Source organism: Thamnophis sirtalis, unplaced genomic scaffold, assembly GCF_051295495.1.
Source record: "Thamnophis sirtalis isolate CommonGarterSnake01/CBP01778 unplaced genomic scaffold, rThaSir2_p1.2 scaffold_5, whole genome shotgun sequence".
In the NCBI taxonomy this organism is placed as follows: Eukaryota; Metazoa; Chordata; class Lepidosauria; order Squamata; family Natricidae; genus Thamnophis; species Thamnophis sirtalis.
The window spans coordinates 126,999,563-127,019,451 of NW_028261385.1; the positions used below are offsets into that span (position 1 = coordinate 126,999,563).

The 19,889-nt window shown below is 38.1% G+C and overlaps 1 protein-coding gene across 1 annotated transcript in view; it reads right to left on the reverse strand.

Moving 5' to 3' along the window:
* BTBD3 (BTB domain containing 3) overlaps positions 1-16,169 on the reverse strand; it is a 32,511-nt gene extending 16,342 nt beyond the window's left edge. The window contains exon 1 of the mRNA XM_087716850.1: positions 16,084-16,169. The gene's annotated coding sequence lies outside the window, so the exon portion shown is untranslated. The remainder of the gene's footprint in view (positions 1-16,083) is intronic.
* Between the last annotated feature and the right edge of the window lie 3,720 nt (positions 16,170-19,889).

Sequence of the window (19,889 nt, forward strand, 5' to 3'; positions counted from 1 at the left end):
GAACAAACAGCCCCCTGGCTTCCATAATGGCTGTCTTAATGCTGCAGTACTTATTTAGATAAATACAATAGCCTATATTTCAAGTAGGAACCTGTATAGGTAGTCCTCGACTTACAACAGTTCATTTAGTGACCGTCCAAAGTTGTTACAGCACTGAAAAAAGTGACTTCTGACTGTTTTTCATACTTATGACCATTACAGCATCACCACCATCACGTGATCAAAATTTTCAGATGCTTGGCAACTGATTTTTGTTATTATTTGATCTTATTTCTGATGGTTGCAGTATCCCGGGGTCATGTGATCACTTTTTGTGACTTTCTGACAAACGAAGTTCAATGGGGAAGTCAGATGCACTTAACAACTGAATTACTAACTTAACAACTGCAATGAATCACTTAATATCTGTGGCAAGTAACAATGTAAATGGGGCAAAACTCACTTAAAAGCTGTCTCATTTAGCAACAGAAATTTTGGGCTCGTTGTGGTCGTAAGTCAAGGACTACTTGTATGATGTGTTTGGGCAATCCTATAAGACATCCTGGCCATGTGCTGTAACTACCTAGTTAATGTAATGATCTACCTGGATACATGATGGTCAATTCAATATCAAAATGCCATTACCAGTTAAATGGAAAAAGCACTGTTTGTTTGCTAGTTATAATGTCAGGAAATAAGGAAAGATGTTGCCTATTATTGCTGTAGTGTTTTTTAAATATATATTTCATTAATCACTTCAAGAATTTAAATTAGAGAACAAAAGCAAGAACATAATGCATCACTACATGTAGATTGCAAATACAATTATCCATAATTCTACAGATTTACATAATATTAAAATGCAAACCTGCCTTCCTGCTATAGCAGAAAAGTGCAGAATACATTAAGCAATGGATAAGAATGTGGGATGTATATTTTCATTAACAGACTCCTCTAACTATAGAGTTCAAGATTTTGGACAATATCCTTATATTTTTAAAAGATCAGTTATATTATGACAGAGAGAGCAATAATGACATTTCTACAATGAGAAATATCCTCCACATATTGTGGAAAGGTACTGTATGCAAATTAGATATTGTGTGTATGTGTGTATGTGTGTGTGTGTGTATGTATGTATGTATGTATGTACGTACGTACGTACGTACGTACGTACGTACGTACGTACGTATATATGTATATGTATGCTGGTCTTGTTGTATTCGGGTTTTTTTCCCGTGCAAGATTGAGATTGTCTTGGCAATGTTTCGGCAAGGTCTCACTCGCCATCCTCAAGCAGCATGGGAGAAGACCTGAATACAACAAGACCAGCATACCTACACCCGTAAAAATCTATGAAAACAAATGTATATGTATATGTATGTTATATCTCTATTTAGATGAATACAAAAGTATATACATTTAATTTAACTGTGTGTATTTAAAATTAGTGTGTACTATATGTGTGTTAGTAATGGAAGTTGGATTTGGGGGGGCTTCTATCTGCAGTTTTAACTACAAAATTGTATACAGGTGAGCCTCGACTTACGACCGCAATGCAGCCCAAATTTCCATTCCTAAGCAAGACAGGTTACGTGAGTTTTGCTCCATTTTACAACTTTACATGCCACAGTTGTTAAGGTAGTAACATGGTTATTAAGTGAATCTGGCTTCTCTATTCACTTTGCTTATCAGTACGTCACAAAAGGCCATCACATGCCCCTGGGACATTGCAACTATCCTAAATATAGGTAATCCTCAACGTACAACCACAATTGAGACCAAAATTTGTTGCGAAGTGAGAAATTTGTTAAGTCAGTTTTGCCCCAATTTGCAATGTTTCTTGCCACATTTGTTAAGTGAATCACTGCAGTTGTTAAATTAGCAAACTGGTTCCTCACGGACTTTGCTTCTCTGACTATCACAAAAGGGGACCACATGACCCCGAAACACTGCAACAGCTGTAAATGTGAGTCAGCTGTCAAGCATCTCAATGTAAATCACATGACCATGGGGATGCTGCAATGGTTGTAAGTGTGAAAAATGGTCATAAGTCACTTTCTTCAGTGGCATTGTAACTTCAAATGGTCACTAAGTGAACTGTTGTAAGTTGAGGACTACCTGTACATGCCGGTTGCAAAGTGCCTAAATTCTGATCATATGACGAGGATGCTGCAACAGTCACTCATGTGGAAAATGATCGAAAGTCACTTTTTTCAGGACTGTTGACTTCAAAAGGTCACTAAACGAATAGTTGTTAGCTAAAGACTACCTGTGCCACGTTTAGAACAGAATATAAATTGGACATATTTTATTAGCAATGGATATCACTATCCAATCCATAAATATAAAATGTTCACTTATTAAATTAAATCCTTTTTAGGGTGATAGAGGAAATATTAAGAAAATGTTCATTCGTTGTGGTTATGATATTGTTTTGGTTGGCTATTGTTGGGAAAGGAGAAGGAGGAAGAGTTATTTATAAAGTAATAAAGGTGGAATAAAAATCTAATAAATAAATAAGATTACAAACATTGAATGGAATCACAACAGTCTCTCTTCTAAACTGAAATTTAATCCTGCTAAGATAAGACATTCTTCCAATTAGCAGAATTACCAATCTAGAAATAATAAGGGGATATTCCCCTTGAGAACATGGATTTTTCACTTGGATTCAACTTTGACACTTAGGTGACACCCAATGTCAGAAGCACTTCAGTCATTATACATTATAAATAGGGAGGCCAGATCTTGCAATGGTAGAACAAGCCTAAGCAACATATCAATGTTGTACACACTACATTGATTCATTTTAAAATTCAGCTCAATGTGTTTTATTGATTGGTGTGGGGTCTCAGGAACATGTCAGTAACCTACCTATCTTTTTCCAGGCACAATTGAAAGTGGTAGTTATGACCTTTGAAACGTCACGTTTTAAGATGAAGGCCCTTGAAGGACCATTTTTCGCATATGACCCTGCCAAATATTAAGAGGATTTCAAAATGATTATAAGGCCACATGTCGCAACAAAAAAAGCAGCTTTTTGTTGGTGCTGTCAAAACTCTACAATTCCATATCTGAAAGTCTGCCCTTCCTTTTTTGAATTTCTGCCATCACAGGCTTATGATCTTTCTGTTCAGAATTTATTTTCTTTTGGAAGCAGGGAATGAATATTTTTAAAAACGATTTGTTTTCCCATTAGTACTATATTTAAGATTCACTAAGTGTGTTTTATTGATCCCCTATTTTTCCAATCATATAACTTCAACTACTTTCAGAACTTTCATCTTATATATATTCTTCTATATTAAAAAGATGATATATTTCTAAAAGGCTTTGCATACTAATTGTAAAATAACTTTCTACTGATTTCTCTAATCAATATCTTCTACTCTTTATGTTTCCAACCAGCATGGATGCAATTTTCTTCATTCTCCCAAAAGTGCTTTTTTCCAGAGGCGACCAGATTTTCTTGTTTTTCTTAGAAGATGCTCTGCTTCTCATCCAAGAAGCTTCTTCAGCTCTGACTGGATGGTGGGGAATGGAAAGATTTATACTCCTTGCAGACAGCTGGTCATTTGCATCAGCTGTTTGCAAGGTATATAAATCCTTCCATTTTCCGCCATCCAGTCAGAGCTGAAGCTTCTTGGATGAGAAGTGAAACATCTTCTAAGAAAAACAAGTTGCCTTTGAAAAAGCACCTTTGGGACAACCATGACATGGATGACTGAGAAGCTCTATCAACAATTTTCTTAATTCTGACATCTAAAATAACCTCAGTTTATGTAGTAGGTTAGAGTTCCCTCTATGCAACCTGACTATTCATCTAGCGTTGTTCTATATTAGTTCCCTCACTGTTCCCTTTTATCTGAACAGGCCACGTCTCTCCTAGTAATTGTCTGTGATGCCTCCTTTAGAAATATCCATGTCACACTTGGAAAACTTGAATGGCACAAATATGAAACTTTCAGAATTGAAACGGCTCATGGACTAATTACGGTAGCTTGCAATCATCCTGTTCCACAAGACAGCGCCAACTGGAATAGAATAATATTTTTAAGTCTCATTATTATGCTGCATGATTCTACCAGAATAAGAATGTACTTATCTTTCCATTGTGTATTTGACAAAATTGCCAGAAAACACTTATAGTGCTAGTTATGCATAATTTGTTTCCTGACAATACAATTAAAGGGAAAGACAACTATTAATTTCAGAAACAAATACTGGAACAAAACAGATTTAGCACTATATAACTCAAGAATTATTTTCATTAAAGTCCATAGACACTTTAAAGCAGCAGCAGTCTTCTCCTTCACTTCAGGTGTGTAGAGACACAACCAATTCCATGGAATTAACTTCTCAGTAGGTGTACATAGGATTGTACCATTAGATAAAAGAGTCATTTTTCAAGCCACAAACCATTACACTACAGTCAATTGAATATATCATATTCAGGATAATATCCATGTATTATTTTAGAAAAAGACTGTTCAGAAATGCTACTTTTACATCTTAACTGGTGCAAAATATCAATTAAATTTGAAAGGATCCTTATGACACTAAAGATACCTAAAATCCTTGACATGACCATTTATTTAGCGGTTGTTCAAAATTATGATAGCCGTGGGAAAAGCGACTTACATCACTTTTAAATCCTGACTTAAGATGTGCCTTAAGCCCTTGCATTTATGACCATTGCAATATGACTGCAATCTAGGTACTTTTCAACTGGCTGACACTTATGAATAGTTGCAGCATCCTACAGCAATGTGAGCACCATTTGCAACCTTTCCAGCCGATTTCCAACATGCAAAGCTAGCAAGGGGTCACAAGTTGCAGTCGCATGATGTCTCATTTAACAACTGTAACTTAGACTTAGAATAACTTTATTGTCACTTTGAATGTACGCTAATAGGCTTACATTAAAATGAAATTTCATTGCATACTGCTCTCAAAGGGTCTCTACCTCTAATATAAACATAAACATGACAAGATAGATGGATGGATGGATGGATGGATGGATGGATGGATGGGTGGGTGGGTGGGTGGGTGGGTGGGTGGGTGGGTAGGTAGGTAGGTAGGTAGGTAGGTAGGTAGGTAGGTAGGTAGGTAGGTAGGTAGGTAGGTAGATAGATAGATAGATAGATAGATAGATAGATAGATAGATAGATAGATAGATAGATAGATAGATAGATAGATAGATAGATAGATAGATACATACATACATACATACATACATACATACATACATACAAAATTATGCATGTACCCACATATATTCTATGACACAGAGAAACAACACAGTAGTTCGGATGTATACATGTGCATGATGAAAGAAACAAATCTTGCAAGTTTACCAGACAGAAACAAAGTTTACCAGAAACAAAGCTGTTACAGAATCTGGAAGTCCTGCTAGAAATACTTTGAAAACTTCTCCCCCAGGGGAGCAACAGAGACAGATTGTGAAGTGGGTATGTGGGGTCTCTAACAATGCTTCGAGTTCTAAGCACATGTGGGTGATTCACTTAAGGATGGTGGCATGTGGTCACATGATGCTTCACTTAATGATTGCTTAACAATGAATTGTTTGATCCCTATCAGAAGTTGAGGACCATTTGATTCAGTGTTAATACAATGCACAGTATTGAAATTAAGCGTGGGAAAACTTATTCTGTTGTGAGCCTAAGTTCAAGGTAGGGGTAGTGAAGAACTGCATATAGCCCAAGCTAGTAGGAGCAGTGAATGAGATAATCTTTCAAAAATCCTCAAAATATTACCCTGTTTTGCCTTCATAGATAGCTTTTATGCATAGCCCCTGCTATGCATATTATACTGATCAATTATTATTTTGATCAATAACATCAAAATGTTATGGTCATTTCCAACAGAATACTGCAATGTAACAGAATCCGGTTCTGGATGAGAAAAAAGGAATTGTATATTTATTAAGCCATACATTTATACAGAAATGTTTAGAAATTAATCGCAAAATTGCCAGTGCTAATTTAAAGTTTCAGGCAATGCTTAGCTGGCATGCATAATACACAACTAATCAGATTACTAAAAGGATATTATAAGGTATTACCATGCTAAAATTAGGTCTACCATTTCAGAACTAAACATTGGCTGAAAGCTTCTATCCATGACTCTTATTCTGGCCTGTCATATTTTTAACTCCTTTGGGTAAGCAAAATATACCAATACTTCTAATGAGAAATCTTTGTGTGGTAAGATGGAAGAAGTCCCTTTGTTAGAATTGTTTTCTACATTTAATGCATTACCTATATAGATGTTTACTTTTCTGTATACATTATACTGTTTTAAATTGTGAAGCACGCAGAGTCATTTTGGAGTCTGAATGAATGGCAACTGTTCTTCCTTCAGGCTCCAGCAGAGGGAGGAGAATTGCACTATTCTATTAGTTCTGCTGAAATACCAATCAATTCTGTCTGATTTTTCTTTTTCTGAACTCCGTTCCCGCTGGGTTTGTATTTTTGATTGTAAGGAAGACAGAGTTGTTTTCAAAGCCATTTCGGGAGCTTTTTGGATGGAGAACAGGTTTATGATGCTATCTGCTTGTAAATGCACAAGCATTTCTTCTTTTGCATCACCCTAGCTGTTATCCCTAGCAAAATTAAGATCACACACTAAAACTAAGATCACAGCACTAGATTCAGTTTATACTTTTATCTAAACTTTCAAATAATGATGGCATGTTAAAAAAAAGGCTTATGAGACAATACCAGGGAAACAAAGTTCATCCTGAAATTCATGGGAAAAATGAATGAGTCCAGAGTTAAGTCAGTTCGGTAAATGTTTACACCAAAAGGCAGCATGTAAGGCATTTCTATACAAATCTATATTTGTGTTTCTTTAGGTAAAGAAAATAGACAATCTGAGAAATTCTAAATGCCTTTTGCAATCATAGAAAACTAGCATATTTGATCTTGAATTTTAATCATGAAAATTCTCACAAAACTAGCTTTAAAATGCCACAACACAACATAAAGGAATCAATTTGCCATCTATGAAATGCACTTAAATTGTTTGTTTAATATTAATTTCATAATTTCAGGAAATGATTAAGATTCCAATTTGCATAAATCTCTGTTCATACTTTGTTCTCACTCAATACTTCCAAGCAACACAGAATACTGTGTCAAACAGAAGTTTAACCTGAAATAGAAACCTTTTAGCCTATTATTGTACTTGTTAATGTTTTAGTCACAATCTTGTCTATTAATCACTTATTAACCAACATTTTTATTACAATAAAACTTTGCATCACAGAATTGTTCACTCCATATTCACAACTTACCGAAGATAAGGTACAGTTTTCTTAACACAATGTTTCAAAGTATGTGAACATTGCTGTAGAAGTAGTAAAGCCCTAATGAATACAGTCTTCGTGGTAGATCATCACATGACAGTTTATTAAAAAAACATTTTTCAGATATGGATGGGAAGATTATTTTTTTCATAGTGATCAGGTTCCTACAGCTATCTAATGACCATCAAATATAGGTTCGTAAGATTCCTAAATGATACAACAGCTTTATCTTACTAAGTGATACAACAGCTTTATTTTACTCACTGACTTATTGATATAGTAAATTTTAAATTTCCCAATACATCACATAATATGCTAAAACTCTCTTTTTGATGGAAATTCTGCAAGCTGCACTCCAGGGTAATTGTTAACCACCAATTTGGGGAAGCTGTGTTAGGGGAAGCAGGACAATATTCAATGATAAAATGTTCTCTTACTTTTAACAAATCATTCCTTGACACAAAATCCATTTAAAGAAACAAAAGAACCAGCCATACACATGGGGACACCACTCACTCTCATTATGTAAGGAAATAATATATCTAAAGAAGATAGAAGCTCCACTTTTATTTAAGATTTCAGTCCTAGTATATTTATTTTCAACCCAGTGGACTTTACAGTACCTTCAGTATTGTACTTTTTAAATTGCATAAACTAGAGGACTGTTAATTTCATCCACTAATACTTATATTCTTATTAGCATTGCAATAGATGCAAAAAAAGGATATCATATTTCAAGAGGCATTTGGAACACAGTAAAATATAGTATATTTAGTATTTTCAACCAAAATACTGTAGTCAAATTAACTGAGCCAGTTTGATGTGATACTTAAGGAATCAGGATAGAAAATGGGAGACTATGAACTTTGTCTTGCCTGAAGCCCAAAGTTGAGTAAATTTGGGCAAATCACTCTGTTGGAAGAAATCTGGGTTCAATTCCAAGTAGGGAGAAAGACACTGGAAACATGGAGGCTATTTGGAAAGATGGTTTAATGGTGGTGGGCACATGGTTTGAGTATGGGCAAAAAGGCACATGGGTGAGAGATAAGACTTATACCCTCCGTTGGGCTTTGAATTTGAGCTTGTATTCTGATTGGTTGTCAGACTCCCCTGGGGCCATGCAGGAGCAACTTTGTAGGCTGTCCCGAGTCCCAAGCTTGGTTCAGCCTTGCTGGGTGATGATGTAATGAAGGGGCTTTGGGCAATTCCTATCATGGCTCTGCTTGAAGGAGGTAAATTTTATTATGTAGAATAGACTGACCCAGGCCTTAATGGTCCATTGACAAAGGTGGGGGGGCTGAGTTTCTGCCTCCCTTTTAGGGGAAATATTCTGCCCTTTTAATATTTCTTAAAATATCTCATTTTCCCAGGAGAGGGGTGGGTGCTAACTTCCTACAACTCTTTCCCAGCATTAAGATGATAAGGACAAACCACTGTTGAAATCTATCACAAAAACGGCGGGCAGGCTTAGTAGTCACTAGAAGTCAATATTAACTCAGAGGCATAAATACAAATGTGTTTTCAGACTGTCCCAAGACTGTTGTGTTGCTATTTTAATAAAGCTTTGTGCAGTGGAATTTTTTAACTTTCTGATGCTGTTGATCTTTATGCAATCCTAAATCTAGGAGTAAATCACTGAGCTCAATGAAATTTCTTGTGATTAAACTTGTCTAATAATGATGCATTGTAGGCTTGTCTAGTCAGAAGAAATTATATTGAGCTCAGTGATTTACTCCTAGTAAATCTTTGTTGTTGTTTTTCCTGATGTGTTTTGGAGGTGATACAGCAAATTTGTCTACCCTGCACACTAATATGACTGGCCCTTTATTATCATAATTCTAATATTTTGTTGAATATCATTATCTTAATATTCCATGTGTCTTGAGCTCTAATGTGCACTAAAAATACAAAGGCTGATAGCTTTAGTTGGTTTGTTGAATTCTAGTGTATGCATATTGTTATATGCATGTATATGTTGTTGTGTCTTATTATTCTAATGTTAAAATTCAAGGCTAAGTCATTTCCTCCCTTTTTGCAGCCCTGCACCTGTAGGTTAGAACAGCAAATAAATCCCAAAGGGAAACACTTGTGTCTGTTTACAAGCTAAAAAAAAAAAAGCATTACTTCTTGTTGCTAGACAAGTTAGTGGAAATTCCTAGAGAAAAATTAAAGAAATTTGAACAACAACCAAGGTAGCCACATAGAAATGGAAGATAGTACATCAGGAACCCAATTGTTTTGTTTATCTTCAGGTTTGAAAGAGGTGTTAATTGAAAGGGATGTGAATGAGATTGCCACCTGCTCTGTTAATTTACTGGATCAACACCTCAAAGGTTGTTTTTTTTTAAAGCACCCGAAAATATGTTTCCAATGACACATTCTAATTTAAATTGACTGATTTCCCATTGTTTTTTATTATAATTTCTTTAATGTTTTTAAAATAAACATTGTTGCCCATTTTTATGCAAGTCAGAATGTAGGTAGTAGTAAATGTAGAATAGGTGATACGTGGCTCAACAGCAGTAACTGTGAGAGGGATCTAGGAGTCCTAGGGGCGAACACTGAAATATGAGCCAGCAGTGTGCTGTACCTGCCAAAAAAAGCCAGTGCAGCTTTAGCTGCATCAACAGAGGGTTAGTGTTAAGGTCACGTGAAGTGTTAATACCTCTTTATACTGTTTTGGTAAGACCACACTTGGAATACTGCATCTAGTTTTGGTTACCACAATACAAAAAAGATGTTGGAACTCTAGAAAGGATGAAGAACAATTCTTGTTCTTGTACTTCAATGTCTTACTGATTGAAGAATGATGAAATGTTTGTTTTAAAAGAAATAAAACTTTTGAACCGAAAAATAAATAAATAGAAAGGATGAAGAGACGTGCAAAAAAGATTAAGGGGCTGTGGCCTAAAACTGCGTATATTTAGTCTGACAAAGAGAAGCTCTTCCAATATTTCAGGGTCTGTCCCAGAGAAGAGAGGGTCAGCCTATTCTTCAAAATACCTAGGGGCAGAACAGGAAGTAATGGATGGAAACTTATCAAGGAGCGATGAAACCCAGGAGAAATTTCCTGACAGTGAGAACAAATAACCAAAGTTGTGGGTGCTCTATCACTACAGGTTTTTAAAGAAAAGAGCACAGAATAAGGAAGAATTGGAAGGGGCCTTGGAGGTCGTCTAGTCCAACCCCCTGCTCAGGCAGGAAACCCTATACCCGGGATGGCGAACCTATGGCACGCGTGCCACAGGTGGCATGCAGAGCAATTTGTCAGCTGGCCAGCGCGCATGCGCACGCTGGCAAGCTGAGTTCACCCTTTTTTAAAGCCATTTTTTGCCCTCCCCAGGTTTCAGAGGCTTTATAGGAGCCTGGGGAGGGTGAAAAGAGCCTCCCCCGCCCCGCCCCCGGAGGCCCTCTGGAGGCTTCATGAGCTTCCCTGAAGCCTCTGGAGCGCAAAAAATTGGCCCTATGGGCAAACCAGAAGTTCGGGAACTCTTCTCTGTGGCAACCCCCAGAGATATTGGAATACTGCTATCATGTCACCACTAGTCCTTCTTCTTAATTCCTTTATACTACATGCTCACTTTCTTTCCAGGTTTACTAATGTTGACTTCTCTGTGTCTATGAGGAAAGAATATTAGGCATGTTTGCTGCCTTGAGTTATTTATAAAAACAATAACGGCAGAATCAAAGAAATAAAATTGATTTTATATTAAATATACTTAGGATTGAGGCACTTAAAATTATAGAAAAGATACAAATGCTTATACTGAATTATGCTAGTTAAGAAAAAAATGTCCCATAAAATTTGAAGTTAATAAAGTAACTAAGCAGATGACACACAAGTAATATTTAACATTGGAGTGTATACACAGTGAAAAACAACTTTTAGTAGAGCTTTTGAGTTAGCAATATTGCAAAAGAACTAAACTTGAAATAAGCATCAAAGAAAACATCAACACATGTGATTGAAGTAGAAAAAAAAAAAGATCTTGAAAGCAACCCACTGCTAGAAATGTTGGGGAGGCCCAAAAAGGGGACAAATGATGAAAGCAGTATTATGCATTACCATAGTTTCTACTGCTTTGAATATGCATTGTAATATGCTACTGCATGCAAGTTACACAAGGGGTGGAATTTGCATTGCAATGCCTTTTTTGGCATTTTGATGAAAACAGTGAACTCCATTGGTACCCCATGCCTGTTGTTTCCTTGTTTTTTTCCTTGAATACCATAAGAATGTGTAGATTGACATTCTACACCTCTGCATTTGGTTTTTCTTGTCTTCATGAATTACCCTTTAATATGACAATAATTCAAGTTTGTTGTTTAGCCTCTGATGCAGAAGAAAGTTGATGAATCTTATGATACAGTTCAATTTGAAACCAACAGAACATGCAAATAAGATGTACTTCTTGTGGCTGGAAATCAAAATGCAAAGTTGGAAGTAATATGGAAGAAAAACTGTTAGATTGCATGGCCTAGGAAACTGAAATGAAGTAGGAGAATGACTTTTCAATTTTTGCCAATCCAATGATGGATTTTAAAGTCTTTCAAAAACTAAATGCTACCTACTATACATATACATTACCAGATACAGTACAAATAAATCAAGGTGACTGTAATTATATGTACAAAGAAATGGGAGAGCTCACTTATAACAACCATAGACCAATCATGCACTGGTCATGGGCAAGTTTCGATTCAAATTAAAGCAGCAGAAGAAAGCCAACCAATTTCCATGACATTCAGCTATTTTCAGGGGAAACATCAGGAATCACTTTGGAAGTCCTGAACTTCATTGATAGAGAACCAGAGAAATTGTGGAATGAAATCAATGAAATAAAGATGAACATGAAGAGAGACAGCCGAAGACCAAAAAACAGAAGAATGAAAACTGGATTTCAAAACAAACTGGAAACTTTCAAGAAAAGCCAACGTCAAAAAATATAAAGATCTCAAGAACAAATGTAACAAAGAGTTTCAAAGAGTTGTTTAAAAAAGACAAAAAAATGGTATAACAGTATCTGAAAAGATACCGAAAATGCAAACGAGACATGAAAATGGGGGGGGGGGGATCTTCAAACTGATATATTGAAGGATGCCAATGGACAGCTAATAACTGATTGATTCTAAAGATCAAACAAAGATGGCTGGGCTTTACATGCACACACACACTCTCTCTCTCACACACACACACATATATGCACATACACACACACATACACACTCACACACATATATATTCATAGATTTTTACGGGTGTAGGTATGCTGGTCTTGTTGTATTCGGGTCTTTTCCCATGTAAGATTGAGATTGTCTTGGCAATGTTTCAGCAAGGTCTCATGTGAATAAATGTGATGATACCTCCCGCCTACCAGACATCTGGAAACCAACCTTTGTCAACAAACGAACCCCGCCCACCACCCAGGTCATTACAACACAAAAAGAACACGGACACACTGCCAGCACCTCAGCCACACAGGATGATATGAAACAGCCAACCAATCTACAAACATCAACTCCATCTACTAATCAGGATGCAACTACACAGCCAATCAACCCACTTACAGCAACAAAGCCAGCATTCCACACACACACCACCAAGATTTATAGAAAGACAGCAGCTCCGACCATGCTTTACTTGCACAAGCACGAAGCCAAAAACACCAGCCTGAAGATGGCGAGTGGGACCTCACCGAAACGTTGCCAAGATAATCTCAACCTTACACGGGAAAAGACCCAAATTCAGTATACCTACACCCATGAAAATCTACGAGTATGTATGTATGTATGTATGTATGTATGTATGTATGTATGTATGTATGTATGTATATATGTTTGGGTGTTATATATTATATAACACACACACATATATAAATAACATATAGCACACACACACACACATATGCATGTTGCAGAAAGGAGAAAACATTGACCCTACAAAACTTGCTGAATTACAATGTCCAGTACATGTCAGAATGCCAATATCATTACATTCTGATTAGTGCTGCCAGATCTGGTTTACACAACACTGGAAAAAATACGTCAGAAAAGAGATATAGAAAATTCATAACCTTTAAGTGATCCACCTGGGTTTTTGCAGCCCAATGCTAGTAGGACTGCCCTAGCTTTTCCTTAATATATTAATTGTCATGGCCTAGCCTTCATGAATATGTTCAACCTATACTGGATGTGATAATGGTGAGACAATTACTACAGCTCCTAATAATTATATCTACATATCAAATAACCAAATGCCAATATGAGAAAAGGATTTTATGGTATCTTTTTCCTTAACATGCTGGTTTTTATGTGCAGCAAAGATGAAAGTAATTCACTACTGATACATAGGTTTTCCTTGCTTCATTTGTATTCACTTTATGTGGAAAAAGAGGTGCTAGTATGAGATTTGTGCTATTAAACTATGGTTAATTTGCATCAAAGGTTTGGAAACATGCTAAAGTGTTTTCCCATCATAAGTGCTTGAAAAGTTTCTGGCCAAACTCCTTTATGCTCTCATACTTACTGTACAGTTATTTTAATTGTGCATCCTATCTTCCACTTATTACTGTACTTGCAATAGCCTTTTCTCTTGGTCAAAGTTGTCATCAACTATTGCCCAACGCCCTTACCCAAAATAAATAGAAATAAAGTTGGGCATATAAAACTGCACTAAAAGTGGTGAATGATCCTCATCCCTGGGGCAAGGTATAAATTTGGCTGTATCTATTGTGGCCAATATTATAAAAATGCTAGTACATAAATAGTGGCCATTTCCTGGACTAATCCCTGCAGTTTTTTTGGCAAGATTTTGGAAGTGGTTTGCAATGGATTCCTTCCTAGGGCTAAAAAAGAACAACTGGTCCAAGGTCAAGAACTCACAGTCTCCCAGTTTCTAGCTCAGTGCCTTAAGCACTATATCAAACAGGCTTTCATACTAGAAATACAACTGTGAAAAAGATTGAGAAACTCTTTTTAATGAAAACAGAAGATTGAGAAACTCCTTTTAATGAAAACAGAAAATGAGACAAGGAAGAAAACATGTTTATCAGCCTAGTGCTTAAAATAAGGCTCTAAAAATGTACAAACGCATGTCAATACACTTGAATAACGAATGACGCCACATCATTTTTTTCCACTAGTTTTGTCTCTCGCTTTATGTAAAGTTTTGGGAGAAATGTATAAACCTGGAATGTATGAAGGATGGCCCCGACGGTATTACTGATTATACAGATAGTCCTCATTGAACACACCATTCATTCAGCAACCATTTAGTTACAAAGGCGCTACATTGAGGTGGTCTTATAACTGGTCGTCCTAACTGCAGCAGTCGCAGCATCCCCACAGTTGCAAGCTTGCAACTGCAACAGCTGAGGCAATCTATGGTCACATGATCACCATTTGCCATCTTCACTACCAACTTCAGAAAAGCAAAATCAATGGGGAAGCCAGCAGGAGGTCGCAAATAGTGACTGTGTGACTGGTGGAGACTTAGTCTGTGCAGGACTCACTTAATGACAGCTACAGTTGCCACTATATGTTGGCAAGATCATATGATGTGCTTTACAATACACTTGCCAGCCCCAATCACAGCTGTTAATAGCAATAGCATTAGACCCATATACTACTTTACAGTGTTTGACAGCCCTCTCTAAGCGGTTTTACAGAGTCAGCATATTTTCCCCCAAGAATCTGGGTCCTCATTTTACCGACCTCAGAAGGACATAAGGTTGAGTCAACCTTGATCAGGTGAGGATTGAATTGTTGACAGTCAGCAGAATTAGCCTGCAATACTGCATTCCAATAGGGACACAGTGGCTCAGTGACTAAGACACTAAGCTTGTCGATCAGAAAGGTCGGCAGTTTGGCAATTCGAATCCCTAGCGTCATGTAACAGAGTGAGCTTCCGTTACTTGTCCCAGCTTCTGCCAACCTAGCAGCTCGAAAGCACGTAAAAAATGCAAGTAGAAAAATAGGGACCACTTTGGCCAGAAGGTAACAGCGTTCCATGCGCCTTCACTGTTTAGTCATGCCGGCCACATGACCACGGAGACGTCTTCGGACAGCGCTGGCTCTTCAGGTTTGAAACAGAGATGAGCACCACCCACTAAAGTTGAGAACGATTAGCACATATGTGCGAGGGGAGCCTTTTACCTTTACTACATTTCAACCACTGTGCCACCAGACCTCCAGCCTTAAGCCAGGGCTACCTGCAATGCCCAGAAAGCATAGCCAGGGGCAGTGCATGCTGGGAACTGCAGGTTATCCATCAGTATTGCAGGCTACTTCCCACACATTTTTTAAAATTATTTCCCCCAATATGGTCTCATTATTCAGATTCCCACAACTGATGTGCAAAAAAACAAAAAACCCGCAGCAGCTTTTGCTTGACCTCTTGTCCCTGTTCGGATAGACCTGCACGGGACTTCCCACCTGCAGCCTCACCAAAGAGGAGCCTGCCCGAAAACTAGGCCCTTGGGCGGACAAAAAAATATCCCCGAAGGGAAGAGAAGGCAGCGAGGCCTCCTGCTCCCCAGAGGAGCTGCCCTTCAGCCTTCACTCCCGCTTGCTCCGTCCTGTCCGGATCAATCTGCCCCCTCCTCCGCCGAGGCATCCCAGGACCCGCCATTTTCAGGCCTCGCCTCCTCCTCGCTCTTCTCCGCACACTCCTGCCGTCGCCGCCGCCGCCGCCGCCCGAGACTTCCCTGGAGCCAAGGGCGAGCAGGGGGGAGGGAAACCGCGGCGCACGCCAGCCCGCCTCCGCAACCTACCATCTCGCTGCCCCGCCGTCCTCCTCCTCTTCCTCCTCCTCTTTTCCCGCAGACGGCGGCGGGTCCCTTCCCCGGGCGGAGGGAGTGGGGTGGGGGGATGGGGAAGGGCTGGCTGGCTGGGTTCGGCCGCGGGAGCGCGCCCGCCATCTGCACGTGCCCGCTCCCGCTTGCTGGAAGCGAGGGAGGAAAGCGGGGCGGAGGGCGGGAGAGTTTTTGGAGCCGATTCGGGATGAGGAAAACCTTGCGAAACTAAGGCGGGTTTTTTGTTGTTGTTGCCGTGGCCGCTGACCTAACCTGAGGGTTGGGAGTGTGTGGGGGGGGGGGGGGGACACCGGGGCTAATGCACACCCCATCCCCGCCTTTCCTTTGCTCTCCAGCGGGCTCTTGGCGGTAGAGGAGACGGTGTCCGGCAGACGCGATTTCGCTTCTCTTTTTTTTTTTCGCTTCACGTTTCGCGCTGCCGCTTCTTTCGCCTCACGAGCGCCCTTCCCGTTATCAGCCCTAAGGCGACTCCGTTTGGCAAAGAGGTTCGTTGACTGTATGAACGCTCCGCCTGAGGTTTCTGAAACGTCGTTCCTGAATAAAGATGGTCCTTGACTTACAACAGTTCATTTAGTGACCGTTCAAAGTTACAAGGACACTGGAAAAAGTGCTGCTTAACGATCGTTGCGTCATCCCCGTGGTCACATGATCCAAACTCGGGCAACTGGATCGTATTTTATGATGGTGATCATGCTATCACCTGTTGTAACCTGACGAAGTCAATGGGGAAGTCAGATTCCCTTAACAACACTTAGCAAATGCAGTGATTCATTTTTTTCATTTTTTTTTCATTTTATTTAAATTTATAGGCCGCCCTTTTCCCTAAGGGGACTCAGGGCGGCTTACAATTCACTTAACAGTGGTGGCAAGAAAGGTCGTAAAATGGGGCAAAATCCACACGCCAGTGTCGTTTATAAGGCAACTAAACTCGTAGATGAAACCATCATAATTACATATGAACCAAGGTTTTAAAGGAAAAAGTGCATAATGCATGTTCATAAATCAGGCTGTCTAAAAATCAGCCCGAGTTTGACGTTAACCCTACACAACTTCTAGAACCAAAAAAAAAAAAAGCTACCTAAGAAATGGTGGTGAATTCATCCATGGAAATTTAAAATGTTTAAAGTGTAAAAAGAGGCATGTGCAAGAGGAATAGAAAATGTGCATCAACAAGAAAATGTTGCAGGTAACCCTCCTCACAGTTCCAGGCAACAATCCCGTTTCTTCTTCAGCTTGGGCCCTGTGCTTGCTGACTCTTGTGTTGCTGACTCTTGCAGATGGTGTTAGTTGGGATACAGAAGCATCAGCACTCGTATCTAAACAACAATAGCTGCTAATGATTATTTAAACCTAAGTTTTGACAGTTATTCTTACAGTGTAATAGAAGTAGGAATGAGGAGACCTTGGATCATATCCCCACAGTTATGCACTAGAGGATTTGAGATCTCTCAGTACATCACAACCTATTTATTTCACTTGCTTACAGTGGAGGTAATACAGAACAGGTCAGACAGGAGAAAGAAAACCCTGAGTGTTATCATGAACTCAAAAGAAAAGCAAGACTTGCTGAGATTGAGCTGGAAATTGTACATCCACATCATTAAACCACTCCAGATGTTCCAGATGTAGTAATAAGGACAAATCTTCGTTAGCAATCTCTCATGGAGAGTGTGACAGATTGGATCCATCTATGATCCACTGATGGATTAACATCTGGTAATACTTTACCCCACTTTACTTGCAACTCCCCCAAAAAGCTGTGGTATTTGCAGAAAGCCTCAATTTGGGGCATACGAAGGGAAGTGCTGAAGACCACAGAAAAAGTATAAGAAAAAATCCCATTGTAAGTGAAGGTTTGCTTATGTAATGGTGGGTGCAACTCTTGTGTTAAAAATACTATACAGAACATAGTCAGGTTTTGAAATAGGCATTTTTAAAGAATGAAATATCCATTATTTACCCAAAGGTACTGTTCAAAAGGCAACTGGACTTTCTTGGGGGGCGGGGTCCCCTTGAAAATGTTTCTCTTGTCATCCAAGAAGCTTCTTCAGTTGTACCTGAAGGAGCTTCTTGGATGAGAAGCTAAAACATTTAGCTGCTGATGCAGTTCTCTAGAGGAACTATTGAGTCTGTCATCTGCACCTCTATAACTGTCTAGCACAGACTTCAGAGGATAATTAGAACTGCAGAAAAAAACATTACTACCAATCTGCCTTCCATTGAGGGACCTGTATACTGGACGAGTCAAGAAAAGGGAGATGAAAATATTTACAGACCCCTCGCATTCTGGGCATAAATTGTTTCAACTCCTACCTTCAAAATGACACTATAGGGTACTGCACACCAAGACAACTAGATACAAGAACAGGTTTTTTCCCCAAACCCCATGCTAAATAAATAATTCCCTCACCACTGTCAAACCATTCACTAAAGGCTGCATTAATATTACTATTAGTCCTCTCATCACTCCTATCACTCATCTCCTCCCACTTATGACTGCAGGACTGTAACTTTGTTGCTTGTATCCTTATGATTTATATTGATATGGATTGTTTCCTGATTGCTTATTTGTACCCTTTGACTATCATTAAGTGTTGTACCTTATAATTCTTAATGAATGTATCTTTTCATGTCTTTTTTATGTATACTGAGAGCATATGCACCAAAGACAAATTCTTTGTGTGTCCAATCACACTTGGCCAATAAAGAATTCTATTTATCTGTTTTTTTAAAATCCAGTTGCCTTTTGAATGCATCTTTGGGACAATCATGACCTGGATGACTGAGAACATCCGTAGGAATCCATTATTTACAGACCACAGTTGAGATTATAATTGAAATCAAAGCAACATCAATTCCATTGCTGTATGCATATAATATAAACACTAGTTTAAATACAAATCTGCCCTTTACACCAGAACTTTTAAAAATAAAACATTACTTTTTTTTAAAAAAAAATGTTGTCCTCAATTTTAATATATATGCTGTTGCCGAACAATATTATTTATTTATTTATTTTATTTCTGGGGAATTAGATATAGTAAAAAAAATCAATAGCAGCTTTTCAGCCTACTGAAATATCAAAACCCATTTTCAGCCTACTAAAATATCAAGTCCCATTTTTCAATAACCAGGATTCAATTCCTCGTTTATTCACTTAAAAAAAATCCCAATTTTTAAAATTGCTGATGCTGTCTAAACACAAGGGAAATTAAAACATTCTGCTGGCAACTTATGTTGAAACACATGGCAAAATGATTGGCTTGTGGATTCATTTTGGAGAAGCATTTATTTCTACAATGAATAGCCCTCTTAATTTAAATTACAATTGGCAGTCATTCACCCATATTGCACATAAAATATTAGTGGATAGTTTTACTATTGTAGAATCATACCGTACTGTGTTGAATTAATAGTTTTTCTATTTTATCTTGTCAGTTTTATTTAGAATCAAGTTACGTTAAACAGAAACCATCAAAACTATACCACACACTCACATTTTATAGCTATTAAGCCTCCTTACAAGATGAGTACATGTTTTGAATTACAGAGTGAAAATGATAGTTTAATTGAAGGCTGGCTAGCCAACAAAATATTCATTGTTTGAAGTGAATTTAAACTGCTTGCTTAAGATAACTACTGCAATTTTGTCTTATTTTCTTATTGAAATTTAAAGCATTATTTTAAAAGCCGAAATCACAGCAGGAGTGTCTTGTTAATAGTAGATGCCAGATGAATTTCTTATTAAATCATAGAATATAATA